Source organism: Monodelphis domestica, chromosome 1 (assembly GCF_027887165.1).
Source record: "Monodelphis domestica isolate mMonDom1 chromosome 1, mMonDom1.pri, whole genome shotgun sequence".
Taxonomy (NCBI): domain Eukaryota; kingdom Metazoa; phylum Chordata; class Mammalia; order Didelphimorphia; family Didelphidae; genus Monodelphis; species Monodelphis domestica.
In genome coordinates, this window is record NC_077227.1 from 148,084,188 (window position 1) to 148,110,646 (window position 26,459).

Genomic DNA, 26,459 nt, shown 5'->3' on the forward strand with positions numbered 1-26,459 from the left:
AAGTAAAATTGTTTGAAAACTGTCATATAGTTTAGATGAATTGAATCTAGGACTTTTGACTATACCCAACCTTTTTTTTTCCTCCACTGAACCATTGTGGATTCTAATCAAAGCATCTACCTTGATGTTTATCGTAACAGTGGTCCAAGCCCATAAGGTCTCCTATCAGAAGATTTCTGGCCATTTCACTGACGGTGACCACAAAATGAAGGCAGAGGGAAGAATGCCCAGCAGGCCTGATAAGTTTTTAGTTATTTCATGGACTTTGATGACTATTAAATACCTGGAATTCTATAAGCCTTTAAGTATATAACCCATTGTCAAAGACATTTTTGGTGATTAACAGCTCCCAGGCCCAAATGTCAAGGTTGTGATTTTCTAGAGTCTGCTGTCACAAAGAAACTTAGGTGAAATAGGATGGCTTTGATAGTACAGCAGGAGGCATATTTGCCATTTTTGTTCAGTCATTTCAGTCACCAAAACTTCAGATTTTTCCAAATTAATTCAGTTTTAGAGAAACTTTTGACTGAATGGTCCAATAAACTGGGGCCAAATAGAAAATATTCATCAAGATTTATGGCCAACTCTACTCACAATTGTAGTGTAGATAGATGGCTTCCTGGTGGATCCACTGCCTCCAAAACTCCTTCCTGGAGATTTGGAAACAATACTATCAGATTAATACTTTTGGACAAAACTATTACCTCCAAGAATCCCCTAGAAAAATCTGAAAAGGATTTCCCAAAGATTTATTTGCTATAGGAATGAGGGTGAGGGCAGCAATGGGTAAACATTAGCACCCACATCATAAAAACAAAGGAAAAAACCCTGAAGGAATAAGATAGTAGAGTTGAATTTTAATATGAAGAAAGGCAAATGGAAGGTGTTGGGTCATTATCCTGAGGAAGAGAAGGGAAGACTGACTGACCACAAATAGTGACTTTGGAAGGCCAAAAAGAGTGGGAAAGACATTTGAAGAAATTTTGAAAGAAAAAAAAAACAGAAGACACATTTTGGTGATTCAATGACTTTGCCTCAGGTGGTTCCAGATGAAAAATGAATACTAAAGGACAATCTTCACAAGAGTTTTCAAGCCAAAAATATTTGGCCTAGCTGATGCATTAGCATGTTTTCTTTAAATGATCTAATAAGATAAGATCTAATAAACCCTGTAGCACAGGACCCAACTTGGAAGAAAATTGTGTATACACTCATATCCCGTTTTCTCTGTTAGGAAATTGCCACGGGCAAAGTCCACCCTTGCTCACCACTCCAGGGTTTCCTGACTGGTGAGGAAGAATCAGTCAAAAAAATAACAAACAGAAGATAGCTTAATCATTATGGCCATAGGACTGCTTTGCATCTGATAGCTGCTCTGCCATTCCCAGGCCTGTGTTTATTTTTATACCCATATTCTTGGCACACAGATACATTACCTAATACACATGTTCAAAGAGAGATAATTAGAAAAGTGATACATTAACTTTTAACAAATCACTTGATTAACATTCTATATTCTTGTATTATGATTACAGACAGAATAAAAGGTTGCACACAAGATAAATGATTTTGTCACAGGTGGCTTAATTTTCTCATTACCCTGTGAGAAGTTTTGAGCTTACAAACAATCAAGGAAAATTACTTATTGCTTTTAATAAAATGGAATAATTAATCAGAAGTTCTTAAAAGATAATTCAACAATCATATCATTGAGGTTGAGGGGTACTGGGAACACAATTCAAATTTAGACTGATCATTTCTAAGGGTTCACTAGGGAGTTCCTGAGTTACTGGTTTGTGAAATCGAGTCACTGAGGCATATTGAAGCTTGATGTACTTATTGTATGGGCCTCTATGATTGATTTATGTGCTGGCTTCATGAGAATAGGTTTCTGTAAGTGGGAAAGTTTTGGGCTTGGCTTGTAGCTGTGGTTTCACTAGGGATTATATACCTAAGTAAAAGTTAACCCATGATAGTCTTTTGGGATAGGGTTTGAGGGTCTGATCTTTTGGTGATGTTTTAGAGAATTAGGGTACATGTATTTTGCTCTTGCATTATTATTTTTGAGACTAGGGGGAATAGTAATCATGTCAATTCATAGGTAAGGGGTATTGAAGAGAGAGGTCATGTAAAGGGGACTGAGTGGACAATCGCATCTTGCCAAGGGCCACTCTGTAGCCTCCTTAGCTACCACAGATGACTCTGTCAAGGCGTCATGGCCTGATGGCTCCCAGCAGGAAATAATCACCAAAATGTAAAGGCAAATGAGTATTTTTCCAATATAATATGGGCCATCATCTCTAATAGTGTCACCAGATCATCATCATCAGAAAATTACTGCCTACTCAGTTATAAAGTTCTCAGGTTACATAGATTCCTTCAACTGTGTATTAGTGGTTTCCTTGAAAACAAGGGCATATAAGGGCAGCTAGATAGATATTTCCTAGCCATGTGAGCCTGGGCAAATCACTTAACCCCAGTGGCCTAGTCTTTACTGTTCTTCTGCCGTGGAACCAATACTTAGAGTTGAGTTGATTCTAAGACAGAAAGTAAAGGTGTAAAAAAAAAAAAAGAAAAGAAGGGCCTGAAAGAGTGTACCTGTATAAAATGATAGATTTATATAGAAAGCTATTTATTTAATCAATATTTATTTATTTGTTATTAATATTTATTTATTTATTATAATTTATTTAATTAATGTAAACAAATAATACTTTGAGTAATTCAGGCTCTTTTGTGTCTTTCTTTTCTGGACTAATGCTGTTGGGAAATTTTACCTAAATTAGCCAGATATATATCAAAATTTTCTTTCACTGGTTGCTCTAGAAACAATACAAGTCCTCCCTGTATCTCTGTTCCATGATTGATAAGTTAAAAGGATTGAATTAGAATGCTTCTAAGGCTCCTTTTCCCATATTGGTAGAGACTGAGCAATTAGGGGAAATTTTGACTCCAGTGACAGTCTGACAGTTGCCAACACTAATGCCAACTCCTTCATTAAGGAGAACAAGGAAAAACCGAAGCCATTGTCCGTGACTGTCTTTCATACTCAGCTAATGGAACAGAAGAGGTGTCAAAGAGCATTATTCCCCCTGTTTTTAGAAAAATACTTTGTTGAATCTGATTTCATCAATGTGGACGTCTTCCACCAGTGCAGATGGCACTCAACACTTCTTCATCCTAAGCAATTTTGTTCATGCCTCTCAATGATTCTCTTTAGAGCATCTATTTGACATAATGGATACCTTTAAAATAGCTATCAATTGGGACTCAATGTATAGAGAAACAGTCCTAGAGATGAGAGGTCCTGGGTTCAAATTTAATCTCAGTGATCCTGGGCAAGTTACTTAACCACAATTGCCTAGCCCTCAGTGTTCTTCTACCTCAGAACTAATATACAGTGTTGATTCTAAGAGGGAAGGGTTTAAAAAAATAACTACCAGTTGTAGCACCCAAGCTTTCTATCTATTATCTCTTATTCTTGCTATATGATGAAATCATTTCCTTTTCTATTTATAGATGTTCTTAGTGGCCATTTTTAGGCTAAAATCATTCTTAATATGTTAATACCCACTTTCAATCAATGTGTATATTTCTTTGGACCACTTTCCACTTTGATTTCTCTGAGTTTGTGTGTTCCATTATTTGCAGCCATTTGGCATCACAAGGAAAACAAAGGTGTTGAAAAGATGGCCTTTGTGTCAAGGAGCAGCTTGTGATTGATGAAAGTAGTATAAAGTTTCCCAAATGTAACCAGCCTGCTCCCTTTCCTACTCAATTCTCTGTCCAGTATTCTGTGCCCACTTTCCCCCTCCCCTCTTTCTTTCTGTTTGCATTTGTATGGCACTTAGCACAATGCCTGGCACTTGGTAAATACTAAATAAATGCTTGTTGACATTGTTGACAAATATCATTGAGAAGGCCCTGTGTATTCTGGGTCTTGGTATAATTAGCACAGTTACCCACAAATCTTCTTGTCACAGTAGTGACTCTAGCATTAATTAAAACTGAAAAAGAAGTTATGATAGCCAGTGTCAACATCTTTAGTTTGTCTGTTTTCCATTTGTCAGCATTGAAAGCCTTTTTAAAAAAAGTTTTATTTGAAACTATTATAATCCTACTTTGGTATCTTCTTTTTTCCCCCTTTAAAAAAAAAAATCGTGTTTTGTCTTTCTATTGGACCCTTGCACTAATTCGTCAATAATCTGCATAAAGTGAGCTGATTTTGAAATGATTACTACATCTGGAGCCAGTCATTTGCTATTTGTTAAGAAATAATAAAAAAAAATTTTGTAATGTCATACAGGGGATACCTCACGACTGTTTTGTTTTATTTTTTGAAGAAAACATGACTAATATACAGAACTGAGGCTTCTGCAAAATCTACAAGCTTTTGTCCTCTTTCATTTTTCATCCTGAACCATATTCTCCAATATGTAGTTTCCACTCTCCACCCCCTGCCCACTTCTGTACTGAAATCAGTAAGAATACTACCGAAGTGTGTTTTGTGACAAACACAAGCCTAGATGTATCTTCTAAAGGCCAGAATGTAGAGTTAACTGCAAAATGTCTTCACATATGTCTCTCAGTGCAACTGAGTCATTTCAAATGCCTAAAATTGCTTTCCCTTTCCTCATGTTCTGATTACAAAGCCTGGTCCTTCTTGGAGGACTAGATGACATTAGGGAAGGTGGAATAAGGGCAGAGAGAGGCAGAAAAACCTTGAAAACCTGTCAGAGTTCATCCAGGAGTTATTGATAAAGTTCCTTGGAGAGCAATAAAATGGAATGCTCTATGCCCCATCACTTATTTTATCCTTCTTCTCCCAAAGCACTCCTTACCCTTACCAGCTGGGAGAAGATAACAAGATAATTCAATTTAGCTTTCTCCCTCCTACCAGCTGGAGGTGGGGAGGAGGGGATGGTATTTTTTTTTTAACTACAAAATGTTCTCTCAGTGGTAAACCTTGTTGTGGAGTGGCAGAAATTTCTTGGCAAAGCAAACCCTCAGGAAAAAAGAGGGAGGGGAAATTTAATATAGAATTAAATTTTCAATTAGTGTTTGGTTTTACACTACAGATTACAATCAGTACAGAGGCTAGCTGAGCTTCCCCCTGCCTTTTTCTAAGTCCATCCACAATAGCTCAGTTTTCATTACTCCCAAACAGACTGGGAATCACCACTTTAGAAGGTAATTAACAGCAATTTCTTTACATGCCTCAGGATGAGTACACTGGAGGGGTCATGGATTTGGAGATGACTTGGCAAAAAGAATCTGGTCCCATCATGTATTGATGGAACTAAAGCTACCAGCAAGGATTTATACTGCTAAGGAACCATGCATAGACCAACACTTGGTACCCTTGGTGGAGCTAAGGTTGCCTTTTTAAGGAATCCTAGAGTTATTTACTACCTGGAAATGAATTTAGAGATCAGCTAGTCTGATATTTTTCTTTTACAGAGGAGAAAACTGAGGTGCAAAGATGCAGAAGTTACTTGCCCAAGGGCATATAATTCTATGTGGATGATTTTCAGGTCTATTTCTCCAGCTTTAATCTCTCTTCTGACCTTCATAGTCACATATCACCAACTCCCTCCTGGATATCTTCAATTTGATGTCTTGTAAATATTTCAAATTCAGTATTTCTGAAACTGAATTTACTATCTTTTCCTCCAAAAGATCCCCCTTTCCCAACTTTCACTGTTGAGGGCACCACCATCATCCAGGTTCCACAACCTTGGTGTCATTCTCAGCTCCTCATTCATATTCACAAATATCCAATCTAGTGCCAAGTTTTATCATTTAACCTTCACAATATGAGCCCCCTTCTCTCCACTCATGCAATTGCCACTCTATTGCAGGCATTGATCACTCTTTCCTGGACTCCCTTCCAGTCCATCCACTTAGTTTCCAATTTCATCTTCTAAAGTGCAGATCTGCCAATGTCATTTCTTAACTCAATAAGTTCTGGAGACTCTATTATCTCCAGGATCAAATATAAATTCCTCTGTTTGTTTTTTAAATATTTTAATGATGCCTTTTGTTTTCATCATCATAGTTTTCTTTAGCATCCCTTCCCTCAAAGCTCTGTTTGGCTTTTAAAGCCCTTCTCAATGTGCTGTCTTCCAGTCTTTCCAGTTATATACTTTATTCTCCTTCTCATACTCTATAATCCAATGGCATGTGCGACACTCCATTTCTAGACTCTATGCTTTTTTGTTGGCTGACCCCAATCCCTGGAATGCTTCCTCCTAACTTTACCTCTTAAAATTCCTGGCTTTCCTTAAGAATCAACTCAAACCCATCTTCTTCAAGAAGCCTTTCCCAGTTTCGCCCATGGCTAGTGCCTTCCTTCTAATTTTACTTTTGTTCAGTCATTTCAGTCATCCCAACTCTTTATGACCTCTGTTAGGGTTCTCTTGACAAAGAGACTAGAGTAGTTTGTCATTTCCTTCTCCATTTTATTTTACAGATAAGGAAATTGAGATAAAAAAAGTCATTTAACTTATCCAGGGTCACACACCTAAAGTCCAAGACCAGATTTGAAATCACAAAGACTCATCTTCCTTAGAGTTTACCTTCCATTTATAGCCTACATCTCCCTCATTAAAATGTGAACTCCTTGAGGGTAGTTTCAGCCAGTAAAAAGATAAGGAGTCTGGAGATGGGGTGTTGCAGATGGAAAAGCAGGAAGAGGCAATTTGTAGTTTTGCTTTGCTTTGAATCCCCAGTGATTAATGCTTACTGACTGACTTGTTAGAGGTGGAACTGGATCTGGAACCCAAGTCTTCTCACTGGTGTTCTTTCCACTTTATTGTCTCCCTCTTATATTGACTGTCATCAGGAGAACTCCACAGAGTACAATAGCAATGTTTTTCTGTTTAATTCAGTATGAATTAATTTAATTCGTTTTGAATTAAAGTGAACCATACACAGGAATTCTCTATAGTGAATATTAGAAGTAGTTGGGTGATATGTGTAGATAGCACTGGGCCTGGGGCCAGGAAAACAAGTTCAAATCCAGTCTCTGATATTTATTAGTTGTGTGACCTTGGGCACATCACTAAGCCTCTATTTATCTCAGTTTCCTCATCTGCAAAATGAGGATAATAGCACCATCCACCCAGGATTTTTGGGAGGGTCAAATGAGATAGTAATTGTAAAGTACTTAGCACAGTCCCTGGAACCTAGTAGGTGTTATATAAATGTTAGCTATTATTATTAGTAAAGATTCTACGTGATTTTAAGGTGGAGGAATTAAAATTACCAAGCATATATTCAACAAGTTTTTTTTTTAACTGATTATGACTTTGGAGATAAGAAGTCACTATTTGATAAAAATTGTTGGGACTAGAAAGTGGTTTGGCAAAACCTAGGTATGGAGATATAAACATAAAAAGAGATATAAGTAAATTAAAAGAACACATTACCTATCAGATTTATGGATAGGAGAGGAATTTATGAATCAGTAAAAAAAAAGAAAAGAAAAGATGGAGAGCTCTGTGGAATGTAAAATGGGTAATTTTAAATACATTAAATTGAAAAGTTTTAGTATAAATAAGACAAATGTTGCCAAGATTAGAAGGAAAGTAGAAAATTGGAGGGGGGAGGTAGAATTTTATAGACAACTTCTCAGTTAGAGGTCTCATATCTAAAATATATAGAGAACTTTGTCAAATTCATGAGAATAGAGTCATCCCCTGCCGTAGGCCATCATACCCCAACTAGCTGACAAGATCATGGTCGGAGGAAATGGGGTCTGCAAAGTAGACCCCAGAATGAGGGCCCCATGCTGATCCCCCTCTGTGAATTCTCTCCCCAAATTTTCCCCACTAATGGACTTGTTATGATTTTCTCCCCAATACAGGAGAAATAATATGAGAGCAAATACATATAGAACATATGTATATATACATATGTATGTATATATATATGTATATATATATATACACCCTACTTTAATCCCCCTAGGTTATTACCCCCAAGAAATATTGCAATTACAGAATTAAAGCCCAAAGATTACTGCCCATGACCCCTCCTTTCTCAAGCACAAGACATGCTCCAAGGCCCTACAATAAACACTGGCCAAAAGCTTGGGCACTATTAAATCTTTTTCTACAGTTACCACACTCCAATGAATTTGTTAAAACAGAAGCCAAGCAGCACTACTAGGCTCTTCAAAGTAACGCAAGAAAAACAGAACTTGTAAATTGAGGAAAACCCCCAAACTGGTCTGCTTTAAGTCCTCATACCTACATACAAATATGTTTTGTTGTTCATCTCCCAAACAATTATGATGGATAGTGAAAGCTGACCAAAAGCACAATGATCCTCTCAGCAGGTCAAGGGGTACTAACCGACAAATGGTTTTATTCACATTAATCATATCTATCACAGAGTGTTGTATAAACATAGTAAATGATCGCAAAATTCTTTGTTTTAGTAATATCACGAGTGTTGTTTAGGTGATTTGATAATATCCAATCAAATTGTAGAATGTCACATACGTAGAAGATTGATTGTGTGTCAAAGAAGCATGTACCAAAAAACCTATATAATAAAAAAACCATGGTATTATGGCAGAGCACTGTGTGTGATGTTTGCATACGTGGGTTGAATGCACAGTGTGTCTCATCTACTTATTCTGACTGTGATGTCACATCTGGGCAGTGTAACAAATAAAAAAGTGGTTGCCTTAAACTGTAACATTTAAAAGAGTAGTTGGCATAAACTGTGACCGCGGAAATATGGTTTCAAGACATTGTCTTGAGTTAAATCAAATATAAAGTGGTCGCCAGGGAAAAATTCCCAAATATGAAATATACCCAAGTCAGCTAGGTTTTTATGGAGATTTCAATTAATACAAATAAGGAATTAATGAAAGAGAGAGAGTAAGGGGAAACAATGAGAAAAGGGCTAGGCCAGCCCAGGCCAGCCTAGGCCAGCCTAGGCCCAAGCCCTAAGAGAGAGATCAGTTAGTCTTTAATCCACTCACCACAAGATTTGTCCCAAGCAAGATTCTAGTGTTCAGAGAGACCCTCCAATTTAGTTCCTGAGCTCCACTTCAGCTTCCAAGGCTGAATTTCTTTCTGAATTCCCTTAACTGGTTCAGACAACTCCTTTTAAAGAGAATTTTCTCCTATGTCACCTCCCCTAAGTTCTCACATCTACCAATCATAGTAGACGTTTTCACAGGACTGACCATTCTTAATTCACACCTGAGTAGACTAAACTTTTGAGTAATTCACACCTGAGTAGACTAAAACCTCACACCTCTTTTGTTAAGGCTTGTCCCTTACAAGTTTGCAAGTTGCCTGACCTTCATAGGTACTTAGCACCTTCCTAAAATAGACTTAGCTTAAGGGTTTTGCTTCACTATAAGTATGAGTTAAGTACTTTCTCATTGTTCAGTAAAGAGCTTACAACTTTATCTTCCCCTAAAGTATGCTTTAGTATGGGTGGAGTACAATTTTCACATTCCTGATCAAGTACCTTCATTGTTTAAAATGGGGAATGGTCTTAACCAAATCTTCTGAAGTAGGGTCTGAGAATTTTTAGGATTCACAGCAGAAAGACTTTGGATCCTCAGAGAGGCTGCTGGATGGACCTTTATAATCCCCCAACTGATAAATAGGTGAGAGATATAAATAAACAATTTTTAAATGAAGAAATCAGAGCCACATATCAGTATATTAAAAATGTTCTAAATCTCTATGGATCAGAGAAATGCCAACCAAAACAATTCTGAGATATCACTTTATACCTATCAGACTGATTAAAATGACAAAAGGGCAAAATGATGAATGTTGGAGGGCATGTGGGAAAATGGGGCACTAATACACTCTTGGTGGAGTTGTGAACTGATTCAACTGTTTTAGAGAACAATTTGGAACCATAGATTTATAGAATTGTCTATACCCAGCAATATTCTGTTTCCCAAGAAGATCAGGGAAAAAGGAAAAGAACCTCGATGCTTTTATCAGCTACAAGGTACTATAATCTTTTAGTGATCTTTGTTCTGTTCTCTTTCACTGATCTACCTTTCTATTTCTTAGCCAATACTGGATAGTTGGTCTTTTTGTTTGTTTGTTTTAAACACTTACCTTCTGCCTTAGAACCAATATTGGTTCTAAGGCAGAAGAGTGGTAAGGTCTAGGCAATAGGGGCTAAGTGACTTGCACAGGATCACACAACTAGGAAGTGTTTGAGGTCAGATTTGAACCCAGGACCTCCCACCTATAGGCCTCGTTCTTAATCCCCTGAGCCACCCAGCTTCCCCCTCCAGATAGTTTTGATAATTACTGCTTTATAATACAATTTAAAACCTGGAACAGCTAGACCTCCTTTCTTATTAACTTTTTTGATATTCTTCATCTTTTATTCTTCCAAATGATTTTTTTTTCTAACTTAATGAAATAAATTTTGGGCCATTTATTTGGGATAGCATTGAATAAGTAGATTACTTTAGGTGGAGTTTTCATTTTAATTATATTGGTTCTGATCATCCATAGGCAATTAATATTTCTCCAATTATTTATATCTGACTCTATTTGTATAAAAAGTGTCTATAATTACGTTCATGTAGTTCCTGGATTTGTTTTGGCAGGAAAACCTCAGGTATATTATTCTATCTCAGACCAGTTCCCTTTCTATATTTACTTAAAATTTATTTAGGAACATGTACTTAGAGTTAACATTATACATACATATGTATATAAATATGTATTACAACAGGGGTAACTAGGTGACTCAGTGGATAGAGAGCCAGGTCTAGAGATGGGAGGTCTTGGGTTCAAATCTTACCTCAGATACTTCCTAGCTGTGAGATCCTGGGTAAGTTACTTAACCCCATTAACTAACCCTACTACTCTTCTGCCTTGAAACCAAAGCAGAATATGGATTCTAAAATAGAGGGAAAATGTTGTGTTTTTTTAATTATATCCCTATATGAGATTTAAAATAGAGATGATTATATCATAATAAACATACATATGTGTGTATATAGTGGTAGTCTCTCGGTGATCGAGAATGACTATTGTCTTTGTGCAGTTTCATCTACGGTGTACCCTCATGTGACTTTGGAGTCCAAAGGCTGAGGCGCAGAGTTTGTGGCACATGGGGCCTGGGGCGCCAGTTGTTACAGGAGGTGCGGCTGTGGCCTGGTGTCGGGGTTCACGCGCAGCGGCAAGACGTCGACGTTGCTCATCTTCAAAGGTGGTGGCGGCCTGGTGAATGTGGGTTCGCCAGCTGCTTCTGTCAGAGGCAGCGAGTTCTAGTTGCTTTGGTGTCATGCCAGCCTACTTCAAGTTGGACTTTAGCTGATCCTTGAATCTTTTCTTTGGTCGGCCTTGTTTCCTGAGTCCAGCTGACAGTTCACCGTAGAATACCTGTCTTGGTATTCACTGTGGGTCCATGCGGATGACATGTCCAGACCATCGTAGCTGGGTTCTGAGGACCAGGACTTCGATGCTGGTGGAGTTGGCTCTGTCGAGGACTTCCTGGTTGGTGATTCGGTCCTGCCACTGGATCCTCATGATTGACCGGAGGGAGCGTTGGTGGAATTGCTCCAGCTGTTTCATGTGCTTCCGGTACAGTGTCCATGTCTCACAACCGTACAGGAGTGAGCTGAGGACCACTGCGTTGTACACTTTGAGCTTCGTCGCAGTGCTTACACCTCTGTGTTGGAGGACTTTGGAGCGCAGCCGCCTGAGTGCCTGGCTGGCCTTTTGGATCCTGGCATTGATCTCGTGGTCTAGGGACCCGTCATTAGCGATGGTGCTGCCCAGGTACTTGAAGGTGTTGACCTTGGAAAGCTGCGTGCCATCGATTGTAATGCACGGCTGGTTCGTTGGCCTCCCTGGTGCAGGTTGGAACAGCACCTTTGTTTTGCTGAGGCTGATAGTCAGGCCAAACAGTTTTGTTGCGGTGGAGAACCTGTCCACAATGGTTTGGAGATGATTTTCTTGGTGGGCCATGAGAGCACAGTCATCTGCAAAGAGAGCTTCCAGGATGAGTCTCTCTGTTGTCTTTGTTTTTGCAGTCAGGCGGCGAAGGTCGAATAGTGAGCCATCCAGTTGGTATTTGATGTAGACGCCCAGGTCTAGATCCATCACAGCATGTCGTAATACTTGGGTGAAGTATAGGTTGAATAGCACTGGAGCGAGGACACAGCCTTGTTTCACGCCATTGGAGATGTTGAAGCGATCAGAAGTCTCTCCACCAGATAGGACTTCCCCTGTCATGTCGACATGAAAGAGCTGGATCAGTTTGACGAATTTTGCTGGGCAACTGAGCTTGCTAAGGATCACCCACAATGCATCCCTGTTCACTGTGTCGAACGCCTTTGTCAGGTCTATGAAGACAATGTAGAGACTCAGGTTCTGCTCAAGGCATTTTTCCTGCATTTGCCTCACCGTGAAGACCATGTCGATGGTGCTGCGATCTGGTCGGAAACCACATTGTGATTCAGGCAGGTTCTGCTCTGAAACAGATCACAAGAGTCTGTTGAGTATAAAATGGGTGAGTATCTTTCCAGCAGTGGAGAGTAGTGAGATGCCTCTGTAGTTGTCACAGGCTGCTCGTGAGCCTTTGTTCTTGTATAGGGCTACGATGGAGGCATCTCTGAGTTCTGGGGGCATGTCTTCCTCTTCCCATATGCTGGTCAGCACTATGTGGAATGCCTGGAGCGCCTTTCCACTTAAGGCCTTGTACACCTCGGTTGAGATCACGTCTTTACCAGGTGCCTTGCCTGTGCTCATTTGTTTAATGGCTTTTTGGACTTCCTCTATTGAAGGAGGGACATCAAGTTGTTCAATGGTGAGGTTTTGGGGGATCTGGTCAAGGGTGCTTTGGTCGACTGAAGAGGGTCGGTTGAGAAGCTGACTGAAGTGTTCTTTCCTCCTGTTGCTGATGCCTTTTTTATCTTTTTATGAGACTTTCACCATCAGAGCATAGCAAGGGAGTGGTAGTGGGTTTTAATGGCCCATAGACAGTCTTGAAGGCACTGAAAAATTGTTTGTAGTTTTGGATAAACCATTGCTCACTAATTAAGTGTTTGAATGATAGAACTCATGGGCTTAGAATCCTTTTTAATACAAGGGGCAACACTAGTGATAAGTTTTTCATTCTCTATGGCAGGTCTAAAAGGAAAAACATTTTTATGTGTTTTGTTTTTGAAATCTTCAAATCAAACCAATTAGGTGTATTATCTAGTTATCAACTATATATTGTGCTCTATGTGGATAGACAAATATATTCTGAGATCCATCTAATCTTCCTTAAATCTAAGGACTGGATTTTATCCCCTTTGTGCTCCTATAATACTTATTTTTTAACTTTCTCAATAGCGCTTATCAACTTCTGCTTATTATAATTATTTATGTTTGTCTTTACTGACTACTATACCATAAACTCTTTAATAATACTAGTTGACATTTTTAATATGAGGATTTAAGGTTTGCAAAGTGGACTGTATCTCTGATCCTTACACAAATCTGTCAGTACAGACATTGCTAGCTCAGAAGTGTTAGGTCTATATATATGAACTCAATAATAGATAATAATTCATATAAAACTTTATATGCACATGCAGAGTATAAGTTTCTTTCTTTAAGTCAGAGATTTTCTTGCCCTTGTATTTATATGCCCAATGTATAGCACAGTGCCTAGTAAATAGTATACAACTAACAAATGCTTGTTGATTTATTGATTGAGTCAATCGTTCATATAACTAAGTAGTTACATTGCTAGACCTGGAGTCAGGAAAGCTCTGTCTCAGATACATTAGCTGTGTGACTCCAGGAAAATCCCTAACCTCTTTCTCCCTAGGTTTCTTCAACTACAAAATAGGGATAAAAATAACTTCTTTCTCCCATGTTGTTCCTCCCAGGTAGAATCAAATGAGCTAATATTTATAATTATGAAATGTATTGGTTTGGAAAGGATAGGTCTGCTTTTGCATATTAAAAGCATTCTTTTTTCTTGAAAAAAAAATCTCTTCTTTTGATAATATTGTGCATGTACATTTTCAAGTTTCTGTTTCAATGAACTGTTTTATGTTAATGAACAGCTAAACTCTTCATACAAAAGTGGTCTTTCATTTCCACCAGTAAGAGCACTCGTGAATCCAAATAATAAATATAGTGGTTTGAAAGTTCTGTTTTTGTTTTACTCTGTTTTAAACTTCATGTTTCTGTCTCCACCATTTATTTATTTTTATTTTTAAATATTTTTCCATGTTTCCATGATTCCCTTTCTTTCCCTCCCCTCTTCTCTCCCCACCTCCCAGAGCTGACAAACAATTTCACTGGGTTGTACAAATGTTATCACTTAATATCTATTGCCATATTATTTATTTTTACTATTGAGCGATCTTTTAAAGTCTAGACCCCAAATCACATATCCATATATACATGTGATAAATGATGTCATATGTTTTTCTTTTCTTTCTCTCATGTGGTTAGCATTCTTTCCCATAAGTTCTTCAGGGGTGTTTTGTCTTATTGCATTGTTACTAATAACAAAGCCCATTGTATTGGATTATTCCACAGTGTTTTACTTTCTGTGTACAATGTTCTCCTGATTCTGCTCATTTCACTCTGCATCAGCTCATTGAGGTTCTCCCAATTCATATAGAAAGCTTCTAGATCATCATTCTTTAGAACACAATAGTATTTTCCACCATTTAAACTGTCTCTATTTTTTTATTTCTCTGGCTCAAATCCATCTGCATCATTGGATGACCCCTTCAATCTAATTAGGTCTGTTATTTCATTTTTAAAAATTAAAGATAATACTTTTAAAATTAAAATTTAATTTAATTATCAGAAAATTCAAATTATAGCTATTCTCAAGCATTTCAATTTTTAAATTTAACTTTTTAAAGCAGTCAACTTCTTATATTGAACTTATTTTTTGTTAGCAATGCTTCCTAAGGCCCACTTGACTTTTTTTCTCCATGATGTCTGACTCTAGATCAGTAAGCATATCATTGTGGCTATTGGTGATGCTATAATCTTTCTTATAGAGTTCTTCCATATATTCTAGTCTCCTCTTCTTAATCTCATCTACTTCCATTAAGTTCTTTGTCTTTTATCATGCCTATTTTGCATGAATCATATCCTTGATATCTAATTTTCTTGAAGAGATCTCTTGTCTTTCCCAGTCAACTATTTTCTTCTATTTCTTTGCATTGCTCATTTAAGAAAACCAAAGACTTATGTTGGTGCATAAAAGGAAAAGACCTAATTGGAAAAGTAGATGATGATGTTGGACAGGCTCTAGAATACCAAACTAAGGAATCTGGACTTTATCTTGTAGGCAATGGAGATCCACTGAACCTTTTTGAGCAGAGCAATGACATGTCAAAGTTCTGTAACAGTGATTTTAATTAAAAGTCCAAGCTCCTCAACCTAGCCAAAAATATCATCTAAATATAGAATTTTTTCTTGGTACATTCCATTTAACAAGTGTGAAATTATAATGTTAATGGCTAACCTTCATTTCTAAAAGTTAAGTTCTTGGGACTTTAAAAACTTATCTGCATAGAAATGAGTACAAATATTACCATAGTTGATATTTCTTACTGATGTATATTCACCAAAGCTGCTTCTTGGTTTCTTAAAGTTTATAGTATTTTCCCATTATGAACTTTTTCAAGGGTATTTATTTTTCAAACACAACATTTAATGATTCCTTTCTTTGTATTCCTCTTACTCTTTCAGTCTATTAAAACAAATATTTCCTGTCACCAAAACTGAGGCTTAAAAGCACAATAGAAAGAAAAATAATTAGTCGGTCTCCAAACCACTCTGTTTAGTCTAATTTAAGGGTCTAAATAAGGCTTGCAATATAATGAAAAGGAAGTACACAAGGGTAATGCTTGAATTAACAGCTGCTGCCAGAGACCCTGGGACCAATTCCTTCCTAAACATGCAGCATAACTTCCATTAACATTAATGGAAGTTCCAGGGAACACATCGAGTGTATGAACTAACTCCATTGTGTAAGCGTCACCAAGAAAGATGAATGGATTTTCAGTGGCTGGGCAATTCATAAGCATTCATTGATGCTAGAAAAGGTGAATAGTGATATCAAAAAGAAGCAAAGTCTCTATTTCTGTCCTTAGAAGAAGGAGGGCAGTCTGGTGAAATTATGAAGGAAGAAGAGTTTGTTGGGAGCAACCTGCTGGCACCAGTTCTCTCTTCATTCCCATGAAAGTACCCTTCCAATGGGATTTTCTCTTGCCAATTGTTCTTGTCAATTTTCATTGAGACAAGTGTTTGTTTGAAATGGAGGAGGTTGGGCTATAATATACATTGGTGCATTTTTAGAGCATCCTCTTAATGACAAAATATTGTTTCTAAACCCAAAGGAATGAATCACTATTGGATTATTTATGTGGTTAATTTATGCTGATAGTCTTCCTAATATTAAACCAGCCTTGCATTCCCAGTTTAAATCCCTCCAGGTCATAGCGAATAATCCTTGTGACATATTGCTGTAGTCTCTTTGCTAGTATTTTATTTAAGATTTTTTATCAGTATTTATTAATGAAACTGTTTTGTAATTTTCTAATTCTGTTTTCAGACTTCCTGGCTTAGGTATCAGTATCATATTTATATCATGAAAAAGATTTGGTAGGACTTGTTTATTTTGCCAAATAGTTTATATAGTATTAGGATAAATTGTTCTTTAAATGTTTGATAGAATTCACTTGTGAATCCATCTGGCCCTGGGAATTTTTTCTTAGGGAGTTCACTGATGGCTTGTTCAGTTTCTTTTTCTGAGATGGGATTATTTAAGCAATGAATCACTATTAGAATTTCAAGCAAAAAAAAAAAAAAAGAATTTCAAGCACTGGTGTTCCAGAGTGAGAGAAATATTGCTGAGATTTTGTGTGTGAGTACTGGAAGAAGGAGGGAGTTTGTTTTTCTTCAATTTTTGTTCCTTGGACCTCTGGTAAGACTCAGTGGATAGAGAATTCTGGGCTTGGAGTCAGGAAGTGTTCAAATACAGCTTCAGACACATACTAGCTGTGTGACCCTGGGCAAGTCACTTAACCTATTTGCCTTATTATACTAGAAGAGAAAAAGGCAAACCATTCCAGTATCTTTAACAAGAAACAATATGGTCCACGTGGTCAATGAAGAATCAGACTCAACTGAACAACCACCACCTCTGGTAATACCATAGAGAAGTATTGTCCCTGCTATGCAGGGAATGTTGAATACCTTTTAATAAAGCACTCAAAGTCAAAATATGCCTTCCAAATAGAAAGGAAAAAATTAATTATTGTATACTAGGGTAGAGTAAATATTTTTACTTTGTGGGACTCCAGTTTGCACTGTTGCTCTGCCTGGTTTCAAATCTAGAGAATGAATTGCCTTTCCAGGGATAAATTCATTACTTCTAATCTTAATTCCAATTGATGCCACCTCCCTCAACCTCTTTTCCTCCTTGACTGGAGATCCAGAGGGCAAAGCATCTAACTTCTCTCAATGCCTATCTTTGTAAAGGGAAGAGAGCAAACTTTCAGTCCACTCCAATGTTCTGGCAGGTTTTAATTTCACAGAACAAGACACTCTTCCCCAGGCTACCCCTTGGTGGTTCCCATTCCCTGTCCTGCCCCCTTTTGTGTGTTGATTCCATCTTTTGATGATAAGCTCCTCAAGGATTAAGACTATTTTTCTTTTTATTTGTTGTATCTCCATTGCTTAGCACAAAGCCCAACACACAATAAGCACTTAATAAATATTTATTGGGTCAGATGGAGAGGGGCTTTTCTTCCCCCCCCCCCCCCCCCCCCCCCCCCCCCCCCCCCGCAAGTCATCCCTCTTAGGACTTTTTGACCTACTTTAAGAGTGGCCTTTAGGTCAGATATAATCCCTTGCCTGATAGTATCACGGAAGCTGTAAAACTCAGTAGAGTAGGTGTTATGATTCATTTTTAATGTATATAAATCATTTCATCATTGAACTGTACTCTGAGGATTCATCAGGAACCTTCTCTGGCCATCCCACCTTACCCCTACTACTTACTCACAGTTATAACTTCTTCAGGATACCTTTTGAAAGTATGTTACCATGTAAAACCCAGTGGATTTGTACATTGGCTATGGGAGCAGGGTGGGAGGAGAGGAGAGAAAGAACATGAATCATGGAACCATGGAAAAATTTTTCTTAATTAAATATTTTTTTAATTAGCTTAAATAATTTTTTGCTGAATTGAAAAGGAAAGAAAGAAAATGTGTCACCAAGAAGCTCATTACCAAATCAAGAATAAAAGGAGTTTTGTTTTTGAATCAAGAATAATCAAAATGAGTCAAGGCAATGCATTTAACTCCTTCCTTGGATATTAGGAAGAGGGATTAGATCAATTGATTTTTTCCCCCCAGAGCAGTTGAAACGAAAATATAAGAACCAGGTAGCAAAGTTTAGATCTCAAAGAAAGTATAAACAAGTCTTAAACTCTGCTACCCCTTTGGAAAGTGTGAAAAAGTGATCTGTTCAAAACTGATGGAATTAAACGGCAATTAGACACTGGCTGGCCAAAGAACTCTCATGATCCTGTTCAGTCATTTCAGTTGAGTCCAATTCTTTTGTGACTCCATTTGGGGTTTTCTTGGCAAAGATACTGGAATTGGTTTGCCATTTCCTTTTCCAGCTCATTTTACAGATGAGGAAACTGAGGCAAACAGAGTTACGTGACTTACTCAGGGTCACACAGCCAGTTGAGCATCTGAGGCCAAATTTGAATTCAGGAAGATGAATCTTCCTGACTCCCGGTCCAACACGCCACTGCACTTCCTAGCTGCCCAGCCAAAACAGTCACCATTCTTGCAAAGGAGAGAACATCAAAGAATACAAATAGGAAAGAAAAATGGGTGCTCTAAAGGTGAAAGAGATGATTTTTGATCTGAGAAAGTAATTCAGCCATGCAAGGGGTTTAGAAAGAATATCTCTGTAAGACCTATTTTCCCCAGCAACCCCCAGAAAGTGTCATCACTAACATTCCTCCATTTGGGAAGGCAGCATGGCATAAAAGAAAAAACACTGGACTTTGTAAAAATTAAAATTAATGTATAATAATTTAAAATAATATATTTTAAGGGATTTATTGAATATCATTAGAAATAAAGGAATAAAAAGGTAACAACATAAAACCACATGCCCATGGCTAAGTCACCTGTTCAAAACCCGCACTCCACCATAGTCACAACCCAGGAAGCAAAGAGTGTGAGATCAGGAACCCCACCCCATATATCCCCCTGTCTATAGGAAGTAAGTAACAACAGGAAGTCAGTGGGCTCCTGGGAAATGTAGTTTTTAGGTTAACAGATTTCCAATGACACAACTTGAAAGGAGCAGATAGAGATTCTGGATTAGAGCCCTTGCCTTCGCTCCTTACTAGTTTATGGCATCAAACAAGTTATAATCTCTTTGTACCTCTGTTTTACCATCTCTAAAATGAAAATTGTAATATTTGTCGTGTTGTCCTCACAAGGTCATCAAGCAAAGTACTTTGTAATCTCTAACATACTTTAAGGATGAGCTATAAATTAGATGGTCTACTAAGAGGTGCAGTGGAGAAAGTGCCAAGTCTGGTGTCAGGAAACCTTCTCTTCCCAAGTTCAAATCTGGCCTCATACACTTACTAGCTGTGTGACCTGAGGCAAGTCATTTAAACCTATTTGCCTCAGTTTTCTCATCTATAAAAAGCCAGAAAAAGAAATGGCAAACCCTTCCTATAGCTTTGCCAAGAAAATCCCCAAAAGAGTCATTAACAGTCAGACATGGCTAAAAGCACTAAACAACAATAAATTAAATGTGAAAAAGGCACGACGGTACTTGCATACATCTATACAAAAGTGTACATATGCATGTGCATGAGAACAATTTAAAAATAAGGATTCTGTTTATACTTGAGTTATTTATTCTTAAGTAATATATCTTTCTTTTAATACAGTTATTTCATGCCTGTCAGGAAATGAAAATGGGCTTGAATTTCCACAAGTAAAACCATTCATCAAATGAATTTTACAAAAATATATTGCTGTTGTTTTCTCATAATAGTTGGTACTGTGAAAAGAGCCCTGGTTCTGGAGTCAGGGGATCTGGGTTCAAATCCCACCTCTGATGCTCATGCTTACCTACATGACCTTAGGCAAATCACTTAACTTCCCTTGACCTCCATTTTTTCATGTGTAAAATGAAAAAGGCTCAGACTCCACAGCCTTCTGAGGTCTCTTCTGTCTTTAAGTCTATGGGTCTGTGATCCTATGGTTCAATCCTTTCATTAAGGCACATTTCCCCAATTTTATTTAAACTTTCTAAATATTATTTAAAGTGAAGAAATATGTATAAATAACACTTCAAATGATATAATATTTGCAAAAATCTTAGTCCAGTGTCTGGCACATTGTAGATACTTAATAAATGCTCATTTTGGGACAGCTAGATGCATAGAGTGCCAGATCTGGAGTCAGGAGTAACTGGGTTCAAATTTGACCTCAGTTTTCTACCTGCATGACCCTGGAAAAAACATTTAACCTCATGTGCCTAGACCTCGCACTTCTGTCCCTGGAGGTCTTACTAAGACAGAAAGTAAGGATTCTAATTAAAAAAAAAATAAATAAATGCTTATTCCTTTCCTTTTATCTCTTTTCCCACAGAAAATAAACCTGCTTTATTTATTTTTTATCTTATTTTATTTATTTGAAATAAACCTCAGCACCTGATTTATGCCTCTGAATACAATGCTCAAAGAATGGCATGAAAGGAACAGGGAAAAGAATTCAGCTCCATGCCATAATCTGGACAGCCCCTATTCCTCCTCACCCCTCGGTCCCTTTTCACTCTTATTTCTGCCACTCTTCTAGAATCCTGCCAAGTGGGGCTGATCCCCAGGGTAGCCTCAGCAGTCACAGTGAAGGGATGGCTAGGATTGAGCTGATCCTGAAAAAGAACTGTGGTCAGGATGATTGGATAGATTTAGGTAAGTAATAGGGGACAGGGTCCAAAACATTATTGCCTGTTCATTGGGCAGCTAGGTGCTATAATTGATAGAGCACGGGCTGAAGTCAGGAAGATTTGAGTTCAAATTTATCCTCAGACACTTAATAGATGCATGAACCAGGACAAATGTATTTACTTCTCTAACCCCATTTCCTTATTTTCTTTATTTTCCTTATATATTTTAAATAAATATTTATGTATAGATTTCTATTATTTTGTTTTTATTTATTATTATATTTATAGATTTTCCCTTCTTTTCCTTCTTTCCTAAAATAAAAGACTTGGATTAGATGATCTCTATGGTTTCTTAGAGTTCTGATGCCAATGATAATAGCTAGTTAATAATAATAATAATAATAACATTTATATACCACTTACTATGTGGCAGAAGGTACTGGACTTTAAAAAATACCATCTCCTTTCATACTCACAAGAACTCTGGGAGGCCGGTGCTGTTATTTTCCCCATTTTACAGGTGAAAAATTGAGGCAATCGGTTAAATGGCTTCTCCAGGTTCACACAGCTAATAAATGTTGAGTCCAGATATTTTTAAAACCCTTACCTTCTGTTTTATAATCAATACCATCAATACTAGAACAGTAAGGGCCAGGCAATGGGTGTTAAGTGACTTGCCCAGGGTCACACAACTAGGAAGTATCAATGAGACCAAATTTGAACCCAGGACCTCCTGTCTCTGGACCTGGTTCTCAATCCACTGAGCCACCCAGATACCCCCTTGAGTCCATATTTGAATTTAGGTCTTCCTAACTATAGACCCAGTAGTGTACTTTGTACTATCTATCATGTTTCTAAGTTTCTTACCATAGAATTATATCTGCATTTTAGGTATAAGTACAACTTGTATTTATACAACTGCCTCTGATGTGTACACATTGACATTTGAGCACCATTTTTACTATAAACTCTCACTTAAAATATATTTTCTGATGTCATTTAAAAATGATAACTGTACACTTGAATTCCATCTTAAAGGAATCCAGTTTCCCCTCAAAACTCTCTTAAATTAACATCTTTCAACAAATAGAAAGTCAGAAACTTCCAGTGGCTAAAGCTCATTGAGAGCAACAAAAGGAGCGAATGATGACTTTCTCAATTGTTTGACTTCCTTTATTTCTGTAATGAATATTAAAATTGTATAATACTAAGGGTTCATATTTAGAGGAGATTTTAGGTTATGGATTTTCTAAGTGCTTAAATAAATCATCTCATTTGGCTCTTAAAACAATCTTGACTCTATAGTCACTGTAGTCACCTCTCCAAGGCAAAAGCTTTTAATGAGGTACCCCACTCCTTTGGTGGTAGTCACTGAAGAGAGCAATCGCAATTAACCAGTATGCTTGGTGAGAGTCTTCAGTGATGGCCCCACTGTTCTTTTCAGTTAGTTTCAAGCTTTCTCTTACTCCGTAATTACTGTACCTCAAATTAAGTGAAAAGCCCATAAGAGGATAAAGGTGAGGGTAGGAAGAGTATGGAATCAATAGTTTAGCCTCTATTTTTAATGTAATTTTCTGTAAGCACGGCCTTATCAAAAATATTTTCATTCTAAAATTTTAATCATAATTCTTTTACGTCATTTGGCACATTTCTTATGGTTTTAAGGTAGAAGAACTATATCCCTGTTTGACCTCTATCTTTCTCTCCATCATCTTGAAATTTGGAGGCTGGAGTCATTTCTTATTTCAATGCCCTTTTTGTTTTCAAATTTAATGATCTTTTTTAAAACATTTACTTTCCATCTTAGAATCAAGACTAATTAGTTCAAAGGCACAAGAGCTACAAGGGCTGGTTAATTGGGGTTAAGTAACTTGTTCAGGATCACACAGCTAGGAAGTATCTGAGGTCACATTTGAACCTAGAACCTTCTATTTCCAGAACTGGCTCTCTAACTCTCACTGTTCCCTGAGATTTTTTTAGGATTTTTTTCCTATACTTTTTAAGGGGTTAATTTTTTTTTTTTTAGATCTATGCTCAGTTCAGAGAAAGAAACCAGGTTATTCCCCCTGCCCAAATGAAAATGGAACCCATTTTCTTTGGAATGATTGACCTTTGTAGAAGCATGGAATATAGTAGAAATAGTGTTATATTTGGGGTCAGGGACCTAGTCTGAATATCATTCCTATCACTTACTTGCTATGTGACCTTGGGCAAGACACTTGACCTCTATAAACTGTAGTTTCCTTATCAATCAAATAAAAGGGTGATACTAAAGAACTTTGAACTCTGGCAGAATTATCCCAAGAAATATTACCTCTTCAGCTCCTATCATTAGACAGGCCTGCTAGCACCCCAGGATAGAGCATGGAGAGCTCTCAGAAGATCAATCATGTCCTTGGACCAGCTCCTGGAGGAAAACTGGAGGAAATAGCAAACCAATTTAGATATTTATTGGAATATGTAACCTGGCAATGATAAACAAGACATCAACCTTTTCTTTTCCTATTTTCAAGGGTAAGAAATAGAATGTACCAACTTAATTAAACCCAGGAGCATGCTGAAACTTATAAAACACTTTTGTGTATTTCTATATACATATTCATTTTAATTAGCTGAAGACAAGCATCAGCTCTCTGAAAAATTGCCCTTGACCTCAAAGGATCCCTGGGAATTCAAGATGATTTGAAAGTAAATATTTAATATCCATTGAGATACTTCTGTGTGATTCAACTTGTAGGACTTCAAGGCAAACACTTTGATCAACCTACATCTGGGATCAACTTTAGTGTCTGCCTAGGGAGAACAAATCTCTTGCTTTAAAAGGCCAGCATTAACACATTTCTTACTAATGCACTGCTTATCAACATTCATGAATTCTCGTTCCTAGAAGTTTCATTTTCTTAGTTTAAAATAAATAAATCCAAAAGAAAATACAAATAGAAATTGATAACATTGAATTTATGAAGTAGGGAGAGAAGGAAGGCAGGAAGGAAGGCAGAAAGGAAGGCAGGAAGGCAGGAGGGAAGTCAGGCAAGGAAGGAAGGAAGGAAGGAAGGAAGGAAGGAAGGAAGGAAGGAAGGAAGGAAGGAAGGAAGGAAGGAAGGAAGGAAGGAAGGAAGGAAGGAAGGAGGGAAGTCAGGCAAGGAAGGAAGGAAGGAAGGAAGGAAGGAAGGAAGGAAGGAAGGAAGGAAAAAACAGAGGAAGAGAGGGAGAGAGAAAGAGAAAGAGAAAGAGAGAGACAGAGAGAGACAGAGAGAGAGAGAGAGAGAGAGAGAGAGAGAGAGAGAGAGACTAGATTAATCTCCCCTGAAATGAAAATGGGGAACTGAAATTCTAGATAACTTAAAAAAATTCAAGAAAATTTAAGCATTTTTTCTATAACAGTTGTTTAGAAATTTCAAAACAAAGTATTTTATATGAATTATTGATCATTTTAACTGAATTATTGATAATTGTCTTTATTCTCCACTTAAATGTACTAAATGGGGAAACATGGTACAGTAGAAGGGAGCCTGAATTCCAAGTGAGAAAAGAGATTCTATGTCTAGGCTGTGACTGTTGCTAATTGAGTTGTATGACCTGAGGAGACAGCAGAGCACATTAGACAGAGAAGTTTTTTGGACATGTCCCCTCCCCCCACGCCCCAGGGCTTAATTTTGCCTTTTGTGGCTTGGAGCAAACCATAACCTCTTGGTGGTGTTGTGAGGATAATGCATAAAAATATGGGAATTATATAGATCTAAATACTTGTTACTTTGGTGTGCTGGGTCTCAGTTTCTTCATCTGCAAAATGAGGGATTTGGACTCACTGACCTCTAAAATCCTTGAAAACTCTACTTTTATCATCCTATAAAATAATATTATTACTAATAAATAAATATAATAATAAAGAAAATAAATATCATTATTCCTTTGTTTGCAAGGGCTCAACTTTAAAGTGCTTCATTCAGTCAGCAAGTCTTAGCCAACAAGGTTAAAACACTACTCACATCTAGGGGCAGTGAGGTAGCACAGTTAGGAAGCCAGTCCTGTAGTTGGAAAGACCTGGATTCAAATCTGACCCAGACACCTCTTGGTTATGTGTTTCTGAGCAAGTTACTTAAATCCTGATTGCCTAGCTCTTGCCACTCTTTTGTCTTCATACAAAAACAGAAGGTAAAGATTTTTAAAAAAAATAAAAACTCTGGGGCAGCTGGGTAGCTCAGTGGATTGAGAGCCAGGCCTAGAGATGGGAGGTCTTGGGTTCAAATCTAGCCTCAAACATTTCCCAGCTGTGTGACTCTGGGCAAGTCACTTGACCTCCATTGCTTAGCCCTTACTACTCTTCTGCCTTGGAGCCAATACCCAGTATTGACTCCAAGATGGAAGGTAAGGGTTTTAGAAAAATAAAATAAAATAAAATAAAAACTTCTTACTTAAAGCAAAGGTCTACTACATATAAGGTGCTCTAGGAGGCATCTAGGTGGCTTATTGGATAGAGCACCAGGCTTGGAGTCAAGAAGACCCAAGTTCAAATTTGACCTTAGACACATACTAGTAGCTTTGTGATTTTGGGGAAAGTCACTTATAACCTCTTTTCGCCTTAATCCACTAGAGAAGGAAATGGCAAACCAACCCAATCCATTATCTTTTCCAAGAAAACCTCATGTTCAATATGGCCATGCAGAGGGGTCACGGAGAGTCAGACAGGTGTGGAACAATACCACAAAGGTCTCTGCTAGGTGCTCGGAGGTCAGAGCCACACTGGCAGATAAATGCCTAATTAACCAACCACAGCTTGGCCCAGTGTTTTTCAGGTTCCATAGAAGAACTCCCTCTACCAACGCAGTTCTATCATTTTTCTGCCACTTGGAGTCTCGCCCTGAGATGCTGAGAGGTCGAATGATTTACCCGGAGACCCATAGCCAGGATGTGGCAGCGAAGAGCTTGAATGCCGTTGGATTAGATATGCTCAGTCAGCTTGAATAAGTACTTTAGTGGACATCCATCATCATTACCAAATTGCACTTATTAAGTGCCTGACCAAACATGGTTTCATTCTGGGCAGGATTCAGAGAACAAATGAAAAAGGTTTAGTCTCTGCCCTCTAGGATCTTTCAGCGGTAAATAGAATGGCAGAAATGTATTGAGTGCTTTAAAGTTTGCAGAGCACTTTATATAAGCTAGTTATCTTAGCCCCATAACAGACTCTCAAGGCAGCTATCCGAGGTATTATTACTGCCCCCATTTTAAATATTGTTTATCCTCTGTTATCGAAGTGACCCAGGGACATGATGAGGTGATGTCTTGTGCTGTGAACTGGATTTAAGGAAGCAGAGCTCACAAAGCCATCAGTCTCAAAGCCCAGCGGCAAGACAAAAGTCAAGATGACTGGTGATGCCCAGGGCAGCCTTGGTGTCCTCAATGTCTGACCAAGCTCTAAGAGCTCCACAGCGCCTCCTTCAGCTGCCTTCCTGGCCATTGGGACGAATGGTTCTCAGTAGCCCATTC